The 14010-nt window shown below is 45.9% G+C and overlaps 3 non-coding genes across 3 annotated transcripts; all 3 read right to left on the bottom strand.

Annotated features, from left to right (window-relative positions):
• Positions 1–94: 94 nt before the first annotated feature.
• Positions 95–167, bottom strand: TRNAK-UUU (transfer RNA lysine (anticodon UUU)). The gene has a single exon. It is a non-coding gene; the product is annotated as a tRNA-Lys (tRNA).
• A 1589-nt stretch (positions 168–1756) lies between these two features.
• On the bottom strand, positions 1757–1829 carry TRNAK-UUU (transfer RNA lysine (anticodon UUU)). The gene has a single exon. It is a non-coding gene; the product is annotated as a tRNA-Lys (tRNA).
• Positions 1830–2815: 986 nt separating this feature from the next.
• On the bottom strand, positions 2816–2888 carry TRNAK-UUU (transfer RNA lysine (anticodon UUU)). The gene has a single exon. It is a non-coding gene; the product is annotated as a tRNA-Lys (tRNA).
• Positions 2889–14010: the final 11122 nt, after the last annotated feature.

Genomic DNA, 14010 nt, shown 5'->3' with positions numbered 1-14010 from the left:
TACAAGACGAGGTTGCTCAATGTAGACATTTTGTACAACGAATGCATAGAATGGGAAGTGAAGTTTGGGAAACGAACAGATGGTTTGAACTTCTCGCTGTCTGTGGGAATCGAAACCACAACCACGTGTTTAAAAGCCACGAACTCTACCAACTGAGCTAAGATGGCCATGAGGTGGTACATTGGTTTCTCCTAGGATGTAGAATTATGAATCTATGCGAGAGATACACTCTCCTCATTTTCGAGAGAGGAAATGAGCATGCAATTGATCATGAATCTATGTGAGAGATACACTCTCCTCATTTTCGAGACAGGAAATGAGCATGATTCTCCTAGGATGTAGAATTATGAATCTATGCGAGAGATACACTCTCCTCATTTTCGAGAGAGGAAATGAGCATGCAATTGATCATGAATCTATGTGAGAGATACACTCTCCTCATTTTCGAGACAGGAAATGAGCATGCAAATCAATGTAATTAAACACGACCGACTTGTCATACTAAATCGCGCCCACAAGAAGAGTTGCTCAATGTATTCATTTTCTACAACGAATGCATGGAATGGGAAGTGAAGTTTGTGAAACCAAGTGATGGGTTGAACTTCTCATCGTCTGTAGGAATCAAACACACGACCACGTGTTTAAAAGCCATGCGCTCTACGGGCTAAGCTAAGACGTCCTTGCGTACATTAGTTTCTCCTATGACTTAGAATTATATTAAGATGGTAAATCTATACAAGACACACTCTCTCGTCATCTTTGAGAGAGGAAAAGAGCATGCAAGTCAATGTATTTAAACACGACCGACTTGTCATACAAAATCGTGCCCACAAGAAGAGGTTGCTCAATGTATACATTTTGTACAACAAATCCATGGAATGGGAAGTGAAGTTTGGGAAACCAAGAGATGGTTTGAAATTGGAACCCATTAATGGGAAATGAGCATGCAACTAGAGGTAATTAAACACGACCAGTTTCCCATAGTAAACCTCACCAACAAGAAGAGGTTGCTCAATCTGAAACCATGCAATTGGTTGAACTTCTCACCATCTGTGGGAATCGAACTCACGACTACGTGGTTAAAAGCCACGCACTCTACCGACTTAGCTAAGACAGCCTCGCGATACGTTAGTTTCTCCTAGGGTATAAAATTATATCATGATGATGAATCTATACGAGACACACTCTCTCATTATCTTTGAGAGAGGAAAATAGGATGCAAATCAATGTAATTAAACACGACAGACTTGTGATACAAAATTGTGCCCACAAGAAGAGGTTGGTCAATGTAAGCATTTTGTACAACGTATGCATGGAATGGGAAGTGAAGTTTGGGAAACCGAGATATGGGTTGAAGTTCTCGTTGTCGGTGGGAATTGAACACATGACCACGTGGTTAAAAGCCAAGCGCTCTACCGGCTGAGTTAGGATGACCATGAGGTCATACATTGTGAATCTATGCGAGCGACGCTGTGTCCTCATCTTCGAGAGAGGAAAAGAGCATGCAACTCAAGGTAATTAAGCATGACCAATTTCCCATACTAATCCTCACCAACAAGAAGAGGTTTTTCAATGTAGACTATTTGTACATCTTCGAGAGAGGAAAAGAGCATGCAACTCAAGGTAATTAAGCATGACCAATTTCCCATACTAATCCTCACCAACAAGAAGAGGTTTTTCAATGTAGACTGTTTGTACAACGAATGTAGGGAATGGGAAGTGAAGTTTGGGAAACCAAGACATGAGTTGAAGTTCTCGCCGTCTGTGGGACTCAAACCCACAACCACGTGGTTAAAAGCCATGCGCTCGACCAGCTGAGCTAAGACGACCTTGCGGTGTACATTAGTTTCTCCTAAGTTTAGAATTATATTAAGATCGTGAATCTTCGAGAGAGGAAAAGAGGATGCAATTCAATGTAACAGTCTCATACAAAATCATGCCCACAGGAAGAGGTTGCTCAATGTAGACTTTTTGTACAATGAATGCATGGAATGGGAAGTGAGTTTTGGGAAACCAAGACATGGGTTGAAGTTCTCGCCGTTTGGGGGAATCAAACCCATGGCCACATGTTTAAAAGCCACGCACTCTACCAGCTGAGCTAAGATGGCCATGAGATGGTACATTGGTTTCTCCTAGGATGTAAAATTATATTATGATCATGAATCTATGGGAGAGACACTCTCTCCTCATTTTCGAGAGAGGAAAAGGGCATGCAACTCAATGTAATTAAACACGACCGACTTGTCATACTAAACCTCACCACCAAGAAGAGGTTGCTCAATCTATTCATTTTTTCCAATGACTCCATTGAATGTGAAGTGAAATTTGTGAAACCAAGAGATAGGTTGAACTTCTTGCCGTCTGTGGGAATAGAACCCACGAGCACGTGGTTAAAAGACGATCTTGCGGTGTACATTAGTTTCTCCTACGGTATAGAATTATATTAAGATCGTGAATCTATGCGAGAGACACTCTCTCCTCATCTTCGAGAGCGGAAAAGAGCATGCAAATCAATGTAATTAGACACGACAAACATGTCATACAAAATCTTACCCACAAGAAGAGGTTGCTCAATGTATACATTTTGTACAACGAATGCATGGAATGGGAAGTGAAGTTTAGGAAACCAAGAGATTGGTTGAACTTGCAACCCATAAATGGGAAAAGAGCATGCAACTAAAGGTAATTAAACACGACCAATTTCCCATACTAAACCTCACCAACAAGAAGAGGTTGCCTAATCTATTCATTTTTTCCAATGAGTGCATGGAATGGGAACTGTAGTTTCTGAAAGCAAGAGATGGGTTGATTTTTTTGCCGTATGTGGGAATCGAACACACGATCACGTGGTTAAAAGCCACGCACTCTACCGGTTGAGCTAAGACGGCCTTGCGGTACCTTAGTTTCTAGTAGGGTATAGAATTATATCAAGATGGTGAATCTATACGAGACACACTCTCTCCTCATCTTCCCGAGAGGAAATTGGATGGAAATCAATGTAATTAAATACGACCAACTTGTCATACAAAATTGTGCCCAGAAGAAGAGGTTGCTCAATATAGACATTTTGTACAACGAATGCATGGAATGGGAAGTGAAGTTTGGGAAACCAAGAGATGGGTTGAAGTTCGCGCCGTCTGTGGGAATTGAACCCATGACCACGTGGTTAAAAGCCACGTGCTGTCATGAAGATTTTCGTCTATAGGGGGAGAACCGAGCGGAGTGAGCATAATTGAGGTTTGCAACGTTGCACACGCACATGATGTACTTGTAAAATATTAATAAGAACAAATGTAAATTGTAAGAAATGCACCACAAGATTCCTAAAATGTAAATGTGATGTGCACTTATGTGCACATCCACATGAGAAAGAGAGGGGTACATAGGAGTACGAGGTGAGTAATGGGCATAACAGTATGTGTGAGGAGTGGGGGTTAGGTCCTCATCAATCCCTTCTCCAAGAATCTAAGCAAATATCCCCCATTGAATGAAGGGGATATTTACTCTCTCCCTTTTGTAACGGCTTTCTCTCCTTATGCTACAAAAGGCGAGGATGGGCACCATTGAAAGGGTGGCCTATTTTGAGTGAGAAGATGTATACCACTTAGGTCGAGGGTTTTCTATTAGTTTTAGGGTTTTTTCATCTCTTTCTTTACTTATCCGATAAGGGTTTACATTCTACTTATGTTTTGAGTCCGGCCCACGCGACTGTCATGAACACATGACCATTATGGCGTCACCCGGACTTGAACCTCGAACCTTGTAATCCATACTTGAAAACCTCAACCATTAAGATAGCTTATTGTTATATGAAACAATAAAAGCTACTTCTTGTATTACATTGATTATTGTAAAAACTCTAGATTATTCTAGAATGTTCTAGAATGTCCTAGAGCATTCTAGGTCTAGAACATTCTAGAACATTCTAGAAATCTCTAAGCTATTCTATAGGAACCTATGAATAAGGGCATACATGTATTCTCAAATCAATTCGAATCAACACCAGTCTTTAGCTCTCATTATATATCTTGTATCCATTCTCTTTCTTTCTCTATCTTATACATCCATTCTTCTCTTAGTATTTCGTTCCTTTCTTCTCGTGTTCTCTAATATCCTTCTTCCATCACTCTATCTTTTATCCTTGGTTTTGACAGTTTGATTCGAATTCTCTCTCTCTCTCTCTCTCTCTCTCTCTCTCTCTCTTATCCTCCTTTGTAACCATCCTGAAACCATGGCTGCCATTAACTCAGAAGAATATCTCACCCTTGTTGCAGAAATGGAGAACCTTAAATCAAAGTTCGCATCTCTTGAAGTGGAGAATCAATGTCTACTTGGGGATCTACAAAAGGTTACTATAGAGAAGCAACAACAACAAGAGGAGTTCACGCGACGAGTGCAACAGTTAGAGTCGACAATCGTCGTGTTACAACAACAAAGGGTTGAAGGTCAGGGACTTATCAAGGAGCCCAAAATTAACCTCCCAGCTAAATTTGATGGGTCGAGGGCGCATTTCCGAGGTTTTTTGAATCAAGTACGGTTGGTGATTCAAATGCATCCCGCACGTTATCCAACAGATGCATCACGAGTCGGGCTAGTGGGCACTTTATTGACTGGCATAGCGTTGTCGTGGTTTGCTCCATTGCTAGAGACCAATTCTCCTCTACTGAATAATTTCGAGGAATTTATCAAGGAATTTAAGGCTTGTTTCGGAGATACTGATGGGGCGAGAACAACTATCAACAAGATTCGTACACTTCGTCAAGGTGATCAACCAGCTTCAACATATGCTGCCAATTTCCGTCTAATCGCAAGCGATATTCCTTGGGATGAACAAGCCCTAATGGAGCAATTCCGTTCAGGCCTTCATAGTGATGTCAAATACTTACTTCTTACCTTCCCCGAGGATCCAAGGTCACTTACAGAAGCTATTAGTTGAGCAATACGGTGTGATAATCGCCTTTTTGAGCGTCGATGTGAGCGACAACAACAAATAACAAGATCAAGATTCACACCAACTTATGCATCAGTAACGGCGCAATCATCCCCAAGGCAAATGTATAGCCCTGCTCCAACTCCAAGGCAAACACGTAGTCCAGTCCCAATGGATAGTCCTACACCCATGGAGATCGATATGACTCAACGACGAGGACCGTTGTCAGACGAAGAGAAGCAACGTCGTCGAGCAAACCATCTGTGCTTATATTGTGGAGGTCCAGGACATATAGCCATTCGTTGCTCTCGTAGGCCGAGACGTCAGGTAAATCAAATTCACTATGACAATAAAAATGAGTCCAACATTTTAGAAGTAGTTAGTGAATATAATATTATGAATAATCCACCCTTGTCCAATAAATTTGAAGTCCTAAGCCAATTAGAAGAGGAGTCAAACGAATAAGTCCGGCCAAAATAGGAGCCATTTGGTTGGACAACCCTAGATATGTACAACCTAGTGTGGGTTCCATTACTTCCAAGCATGTTAGTAGAGTCTTCTCAGCCCTAGTACAAGTTAGGACACCCAGTTGTCAACTTCAAGTCCAAGCCCTCTTAGATACTGGAGCCAATTCTTGTTTCATGGATAGAGATTTTGCCCAAAAACACCAAATATCCTTGCATACACTTCCTTGTCCAATTTCCGTAGTAGTGATTGATGGACGCCCCATAGCTTTCGGGAAGATATTTGAAGAGTCTGAGCCAATACACATACTCTTGGGTGATTTAGGATGTGTAGTTTCCTTTAACATAATCCGTAGTCCTGAGCATCCAATTGTCCTCGGTTTGCCATGGTTCGAGCTACATAACCCTAGAATCGATTGGAGGAAGCGAGAAATTAGGTGCCCTTTAACAGAAAATATCATTGTCAAGGATCGAACTCGGGATTATCCTCCCAAAGTATATAGTTCTACCGATGCGCCATATCCTTCTCCTCAAATTTCAGCCATCACATTGCAACAATTGCGCCAAGTGGGAGGCAAGGAGGACCTTTTCTTATTTGCTGTATCAGTGACACCTTCTAGTGTCACTCAAGGGAATTCAGACATCCAAATTCCCAAAAAATATCAAGATTATGTTGATGTTTTCGACAAAGTCAAAGCTAGTGTTCTTCCAAAGCATCGGCTGTACGACTGTCCTATTGATCTCCAACCAGGAAAAGAGCCACCGTGGTGTCCGATTTACAATTCATCACCCACTGAGCTTGAGGTTCTTCGAGAATACATCGAGGAAAATCTTGCACATGGGTTTATTCGACATTCAAAGTCTCCAGCTGGTGCTCCTATCTTTTTTGTGAAGAAAAAGGACGGCTCCCTTCGTTTGGTCGTGGACTATCGAGGCTTAAATAAAGTCACCATAAGGAATAGGTATGCTTTACCTTTAATCTCCAATATCTTAGAACGCATTGGTGGGGCAAAGCATTTTACCAAAATTGATCTAAGGGGTGCATATAATCTTGTTCGAATTCGGCCGGGAGATGAGTGGAAAACAGTATTTCGTACTCGGTATGGTCATTTCGAGTATACAGTCATGCCTTTCGGGCTCACAAATGCACCTGCCGTATTCCAACATATGGAAAATGACATCTTCTGGGATTTCTTGGATATTTTTCTAATCATCTACCTATATGATCTATTGATTTACTCTAAAACACAAGGGGAGCATGATATACATGTGCGGCAAGTACTTGAACGCCTAAGGAAGTATGATCTTTACGCCAAACTTGAGAAATGCAGTTTTGATTGCAAACAAGTCGAATTTTTGGGATACACTATTTCATCCCATGGTGTTTTCATGGACCCGGCAAAAGTCCAAACAATATTGGAATGGAAACCCCCATGCTCAGTTCGGGATGTCCAGTGTTTCCTCGGATTTGCGAACTTCTATCGCAAATTCATACATAATTATTCAAGCATTGTGTTGCCCCTTACTCAACTCACCAAGAAAAATCAAGCATTTTTTTGGAGTATCGAAGCGGACAAGGCTTTTACGCAGCTGAAAGAGGCATTCACATCAGCACCCATCCTAGCACATATTGATCCTGAAAAGCCATTTGCTATTGAGGCGGATGCATCAGACTTTGCATTGGGGAGTATCCTATCGCAACCAGGCGAGGACGAGCAGATACATCCAGTCGCGTTTCACTTGAGAAAATTTATTGTTTCAGAGATAAACTATGAGGTGCATGACAAGGAGTTACTAGCTGTGGTCAACTCATTCGAGCAATGGCGTCATTTTCTAGAAGGATCACCTCATCAGATTATCATTTATAGTGATCACAAAAATCTCACATATTTTCAAACAGCTCGAGTATTAAATAGACGACAAGCTCGGTGGGCCCAATTTCTAACGCGTTTCGATTTCAAGATCATTTTTCGCCCCGGAAAACAACAAGGGAAAGCAGATGCTCTGTCTCAGCATTCATATCTAGCACTTCGACCTAGAGATCCAGCCTTTGACAATCAAAAGCAAACTCTCCTCGGGCCATCAAAGCTACAGGTAACAACAATTTATGCCACACCACTTGATTCTACCCTTCTTGACACTATTCGGCAACAACTTCATTCGGATGATTTTGCTAAGGATGTCTTAGCCCACTGTGGTTCAAGTCATCCATCTTGCTCCACATTGCCAGGGTCATCTCAACATTATCAGGACTTCAAGTGGGAAGATGGTTTACTCTTCTACAAGAATCTCCTTTATGTCCCCGACGGATCACCCCGACTTCAAGTGTTGGAACATTGTCATGATGCCCCCATGGCTGGACATTTTGGTATTTCCAAGACCATTGAGCTGGTGAAACGTTCGTTTTGGTGGCCTCACTTGCAAAAATTTGTCAAAGATTATGTTCGCACTTGTGACACCTGCTGTCGCGCCAAAATACCCCGGCATCACCCTTATGGCTTACTACAACCATTACCCCCTCCCAACAAGCCATGGCAGTCTATTTCTATGGATTTCATTATGGATCTGCCACCTTCCAAAGGCTTTGATACTATTTTAACAGTAGTGGATCGGTTCACCAAGATGGCACATTTTGTACCATGTGTAAAGACCATCAATAGTGAAGAAACTGCAGATCTCATTATGCGTGAAGTGTTTCGCCATCATGGTCTCCCGAATGATATTATTAGCGATCGAGGTCCTCAATTTATCTCACACTTTTGGAAGCACCTATGGGCAGGCCTCAAAATCTCTTGCAAACTCTCTTCGGCTTATCATCCACAAACCGACGGACAAACAGAGCGCACAAATCAAATGCTCGAGCAATATCTTCGATGTTTCATTAGTTATCAACAAGATGATTGGAGTAATATTTTACATCTTGCCGAGTTTGCATACAACAACACGGTCCACTCTTCTACCAAAGTTACACCTTTCTTTGTCTACACCAGCAACCACCCTCGATGGTGTATATTGGATCTTCCCGAAGTGTCACGAAACCCTAGTGCGGCGCATCACCTCCACCGACTACAACAAATCCAGTTCGAGTTATCGTCCCTGTTGTTTGCCTGGCCGGACTAGCCTCAACACAGGTGTCTATCCGACACTTCTCCAAAGGGGTGGTAAGGATTCGATGCTAGGTTACACGCGTAAGATGATTACACTAAGCACAGACGGTAAAACAATACAAAGACAAAGATAAACACGCAATAAGTATAATTGTATTACTTCCGTAAAGCATTTACAAATCATCGGATCCTTTTATAGGCATTCGGCAAGGTTACAATCGGTGCGCTTAGGCAACCGGCATCCGAATCGGTCCGGATCCAGATGGGTACAATTGTACCGGATCCATCCCTCCGAATAATAAATATACTATTATTTACTTCCTATTATCCGATCCGACTCCGCCTTCCCACTTGTCCTTGCTCTTTTGACCGGCCAACACATGGCACGCCCGTGGGAAAGTGCCTTGCACTTCGAATCCACTCTCGGCCTCATTCTTCCTCCAAAATATCGAGCAAACTCCGCTCAAAGGTGTCAAGTGGTGCCTCTTCCTCCAATTCCTGTTCATTGCCTACCTGGTCTCCGACCTCCGGTTGGGTTGGCTGTTCCGTAAAAATTTGCTGCTCCGACTCTGCTTGATTCTGTGGTGCCGGTGCTTCCTCACTGCTCCGTCCGGGTTCTTCCTGTTCTTCCTCCGTTCCAGGCTCTGTTCTGTTACCAGTGTCGCTTTCTCCGGTCTCGACTGGTCGGTTCGGTGCGCCTTCTTCCTCTGCTCCGGTGTTTTCCGGTCTCAACTCTTCTTCTTCCCCGGCATCGGTCTGCACCTGCTCTTCTTGATTTTCTTGGAACGGAAGTTCTTCTTCGGGTATTCCTTGTCGGGGTTATTCGGTGTCGGTTCGTTCAGCTTCAGCCGGTCGCTCTCCCTCACTTATAGTGATTGGCATCGTTCTTCCCTCGGCTTCCTGTCGTAACCGGTCCTGCTCATATTTCTCCAACTCCAACTGAGTTGCGAGCTGCCCGTCATCCAACCTCTCTACCAACCCTCGGATTTCTTTGAGATGTTCTTCCGCTAAAGCGTAGAAATCCTCCGACAATTCTTCCCGAATGGCGACGATACTTTCTTCATCCATCTTGTAGAAATTGTCACCGGTCTTCCCCCGATTCTTGGCATCAGCTCGGAGTGTCTGCAGCTCGGCTGCCTGTTGTGACCACTCCTTCCATAGCTTTTCCGTACTTTCGTTGATGCTTGCCTGAGCTCGGGTACTCCAACATGACATGATGAGCTTGATCCGGTCAACCCCCGCTTTAGCATGCGCATAAGCTTCTTGCTTTCCCTTCCTTGCCCGTTTTATAATGTCGGCCATTATCTGAGCCTGGGCTTCGTAATCCGCTTTCTGCTTTTCATAGGCACTTTGCAGTTTGTTGATCGTGAAGGTCGATCTTTCCTTTTCTTCATTCCTGATCTTGGTCAGATCCAGCTTTTCCCGCCTTAGCGCCTCTAATTCCTTCTCTCCGTCGCTTGGGTTATTTCCGCCGACAATGCTTCCTTTTTGGCACTGACCTCGTCCATTGTCTTAGCCAGGTCTAATCGGGTCTCTTTGAGCTGTTCTTTCAGCTTCTCTATTTGCCGGTCGTAGTCTGCTGCCCGTTTCTTGTTGTCCGACTTGGCCTGCTTGTGATCTCGGTAGAGTCGGTCGAAGTCCTCCGTCTTCTGCTTCAGGCGTCGGCTTACCTGAGCTCTTAACCGGTCGTCCCGGTCCTTCTGTTGTCGGAGTTCTTCCTGCAGTCGCTCTATCTCCTGCTCGGCCTGTCGACGCAGTCAGTCCTTCTCCTTTTGCAACTTTTCTTTTTCTTCTTGCAGTCGGTCATTAGTGGCTCGTCTGTCGTCCTCCACCGCTTTCCGCTGCTCCCTTTCTTTTTCCCTTAATGCCTCCTGAGCTTTTAACTCCTCTCGCAAGGTTTCTATTATTTTTTCGGTCTCAGGGCCGGTTTGCAAGGCTACCGGTTCCGGTTCCGGTTCTGGTTGCTTCCTTGTTGTCCTGACCGGCTCGGTGACAACTTGTGCTTGTTGAATTCCTTCCCTCGCCTGCAACAACTCCCCTTGCAACTCCTGGATCTGTGTTCGGAGTGCGACCAACTCCTGGGTTGTTGTATGCGTCAGGTGTTGCCTACACATGTCTTCTTCCTCTAACTGGTCCGCTACTCCCGATACCTGCTCCGAAAGCCATCTCAGCCATTGTGGCTTTGTGCTTCCTGTGTCGGAGTAGCATTGCTCACTTCTACTCCTTAACTCAGGCTGTTTTTCCGGCCTTTTCTCTGGCTCCGGCGCTTGTTCATTCCTCTTCTCTGGAATGATCGGTTCTTTGAAGTCCGGCAAAACCCGTGCCGGTACTGCTTCCCTCGGTGCGGGTTCCGGTACTGCTTCTGCCCCGGCTATTGGAGGTGGTCCTTGCGCCCTCTGCTGAGTTCTGTCAACTGGTGGAGCCGGTCCTCTCGCTCGTCTCTCTCGACCTTGTCTTGCTGGGAGTCTTACCAGTGGTTCGGATGAGTCTTCTGCTTCAGCTTCCTCCTCCGGTGCGGCTACCAGACGGACCTTTTGTATAAAGTCCTCTGGTTCCAGTTCCGGCCGTCGCAGCGTTATATTGATTGGTTTGAGCGCTACCAGTTCTTCCTCGGCCGGTTTTCCTTTGCCTTTTCCTGCCGGTTTTGCCTTTGTTGCCGGTTCCTGTTGCTGTCGGGATGGTCCTTCCTCCCGCTGTTTTGCTTCTTCCTGGGTCCATCCGGGGGTGTGTTTCTCCAGGATATGTCGGCACTTTGTGAACTTTTTCGGCGTCGTCTCCTGCCGACCTCTTTTCTTTTGTTTGATGGGGAGCACCGGTGGGACTAACACCGTTAGCCATTGCGCTATCCTGACCCATGGCTTTTTTCCTTCCACAAGGTTCTTGATGGCCTCCTTCAATCCTTCGGTTATGAAATGGAGCCAGTCCACTTGTAATCCTTCGTACGTTGCAATTAGGAACGCTGCCCGGTACCTGGCTATGGCCGGGGGACGAGAATTCACGAATCCGTATTCCATCATGGCGCGGGCCACTTCTCCAAACAACAGGTTCTCTCCGCCCTGTGTTCGGTACGCCTTGCTGCTAATGGAATACTCACCGAAATATTCGAACAGGATTTGACTTGAAGGGTTTTCGATCGTTTGAAGTCCTCCTGCTTTTATCCCCGTGAGCGCCTACACCGCTCCTTCCGTGACTTCTGATAAATCAATCGATGCTGCCGCCTGCTCCGGTTCTGCGTGTGGTGGAGCGTCGGCGATCCGCAGCAATCCTTCTAACCCGTTCTCTATCATCCATTGGCGTGCCTCTTCCGACAGTGCCATTGGTTCGGATTCTTCTTCTGCTGTCTGTTGTTCGGGATCGGGATGTGTGTGCGTTGTGCGTCGGATCGCTCTTCTGTGCTTCTACGCCTGTGTGTAGGAAAATTCGTAAAAAGTAAGTCCTTTGCAGGCCTGTGTCTTATATAGTGGCTTTTGCCTCGAGCCGCCCTTTTTCGTTTCCTGCGCATGTCTATCTCCCGCCATAATTAGCATGTCCTTTCTTGGTTGCCGCGTGTGCATATCTCCTGTCATTATTAGCAATTCTTCTCTTGATTGCTGCGCGTGCGTAATACCTCGTACATCGGTGCCCACGTTCTATGCTTTAAATAGCAAGTACGCGCACGTCCTCCTTTACTTCATGGCGCCTCTTCGTTGCATGGTTGCGCTCCCACCTCTTGTGATCTCCCCATCATCATTACTTTGATTTTTATTTATTTATTTATTGATTGATTTCTTTGTTTGGACCACGTCATTTTCCGGTCCCGCCCGATTTGTTCGGGTCGGTTCGCACTGATACCGGAATCTCCTTCTGTCGGTTTTCCGGGATAGTCTTTGTCAGTATCGGTGTCGGTTCTTCCTCAGTCCAGATTTCTACAGCAGCGTCTGTCAGTGTCGGTTCCTCATCGTGCCGGATTTCCGGGTCTTGCTTGAACGGGTTGGCGGGCATATTTCCCTTATACGGCTTTAGCCGAAACCCATTTGCCCACTTACCGATGACTTCTCCAGACAACGTGCCGAGCTGATACGACCCATTGAACTCCTTGGTGATTCAGAACGGTCCGGTCCACCGAAACCGCAACTTTCCCGGCATGTTCCCCATCCGTGTCTGGAACAATAGCACCGGTTTTCCGACTTCGAACTCCTTTTCGTTGCCACGCCGGTGTCGGTCCACGAAAGCTTTTCTCCTCCTTTGCTCCAGTTCGAGTTGTAGTAAGCTGGCTATTCGGTTTTCTTCTAATTCCAACAACGTCGCCAGCCGGATTCGTTCGGACTCCTTCTCACTTAAGCGCTCCTTTACCTGGATCCGTAAGCTAGGGATTTGGAACTCTACCGGCATGACCGCTTCTAAGCCGAATGCTAGTCGGAACGGGGTTGTCCGGATGCTGGTTTTGTACGTTGTTCGGTACGCCCATAGCGCGCTCTGCAATTTCGTATCCCAGTCGGTCCGGTTCTCGTTGACGATTTTTCGTAGGATGTTCTGCAGAGTTTTGTTCGTCGATTCCGCTAGTCCATTGGCTTGAGGGTAGTAGGGAGTACTCCTTTTATGTACCACCGCGTAAAATGACGTCAGACTTTCTACTACTTGCCCGAGAAAGTGTCCTCCTTGGTCACTTATAAGCTCGATCAGGCATCCATACCGGCACCATATGCACTCGTACAGGAACTTTGCCGTGGACGCGGCCGTGTTGTCCCGTAAGGCCTTCGCTTCCACCCATTTGGTGCAATAGTCGGTCGCCACTATGACATACTGATTTCCGGTTCGCATTGCCGGTGGCTTGAAGGGACCGACAAAGTCCAAACCCCACTTTTGAAACGGTTCCAATGGCAAGACCGGGTGGTGTAGCATCCGGGCCTGCTCCGTGGGTTGGCCCAGTCGTTGACACAAATCGCATTCTCTGCTATACTTCACGGCATCTTTTAGGGTGGTGGGTCACCACAGTCCGCTCTGCCATATTTTCCGAGCGGTTGCGTCGCCGGCATAATGCCCGCCGACAATTCCACAGTGGGCTTCGCTGAGGATTAGATCCTTCTCATCGCTCCGCACTGCTCGTCTCCAGATGCCATCTGCCCCCTTGTGATAGAGGGTGTCTCCAACCAAGCAGAAATGTCTGCTTCTTACTGCTACCCTTTACCTTTCATCGCGGTCCATGTTCTCCGGGGGTACACCGGTGCTCAGGAACTGATGCATCTCGGTTAGCCACTTGTCTTCATCGGCTACCGTTGCATCCGTTGCCGGTTCCGTCGTGATCCGGAACAACTCGGCCTCGGGGAACTCATCCTGTACACCGTCCCCTGCTTCTTCGGATTCAAGTCTGCTTAGGTGGTCCGCTACCGCATGCTGCGCCCCGGTGTCGTGAAGAAAACCGTCCACAAGCGGAATCGGTGCGCCGGAGCATAGGAACCGGCTCTTCATGCACGTACGCCGTGTGTTGTACATAGGAGAGAATTAGGGACATGGGAGATCCGAGGTAGGT

Source organism: Azolla caroliniana, unplaced genomic scaffold (assembly GCF_043228905.1).
Source record: "Azolla caroliniana isolate FFs.n. ecotype wild unplaced genomic scaffold, voAzoCaro1.0.p SCAF_5, whole genome shotgun sequence".
NCBI classification, from domain to species: domain Eukaryota; kingdom Viridiplantae; phylum Streptophyta; class Polypodiopsida; order Salviniales; family Salviniaceae; genus Azolla; species Azolla caroliniana.
Note: the sequence above shows the minus strand (reverse complement) of the source record. Positions and strands in the feature narration are given on the sequence as shown.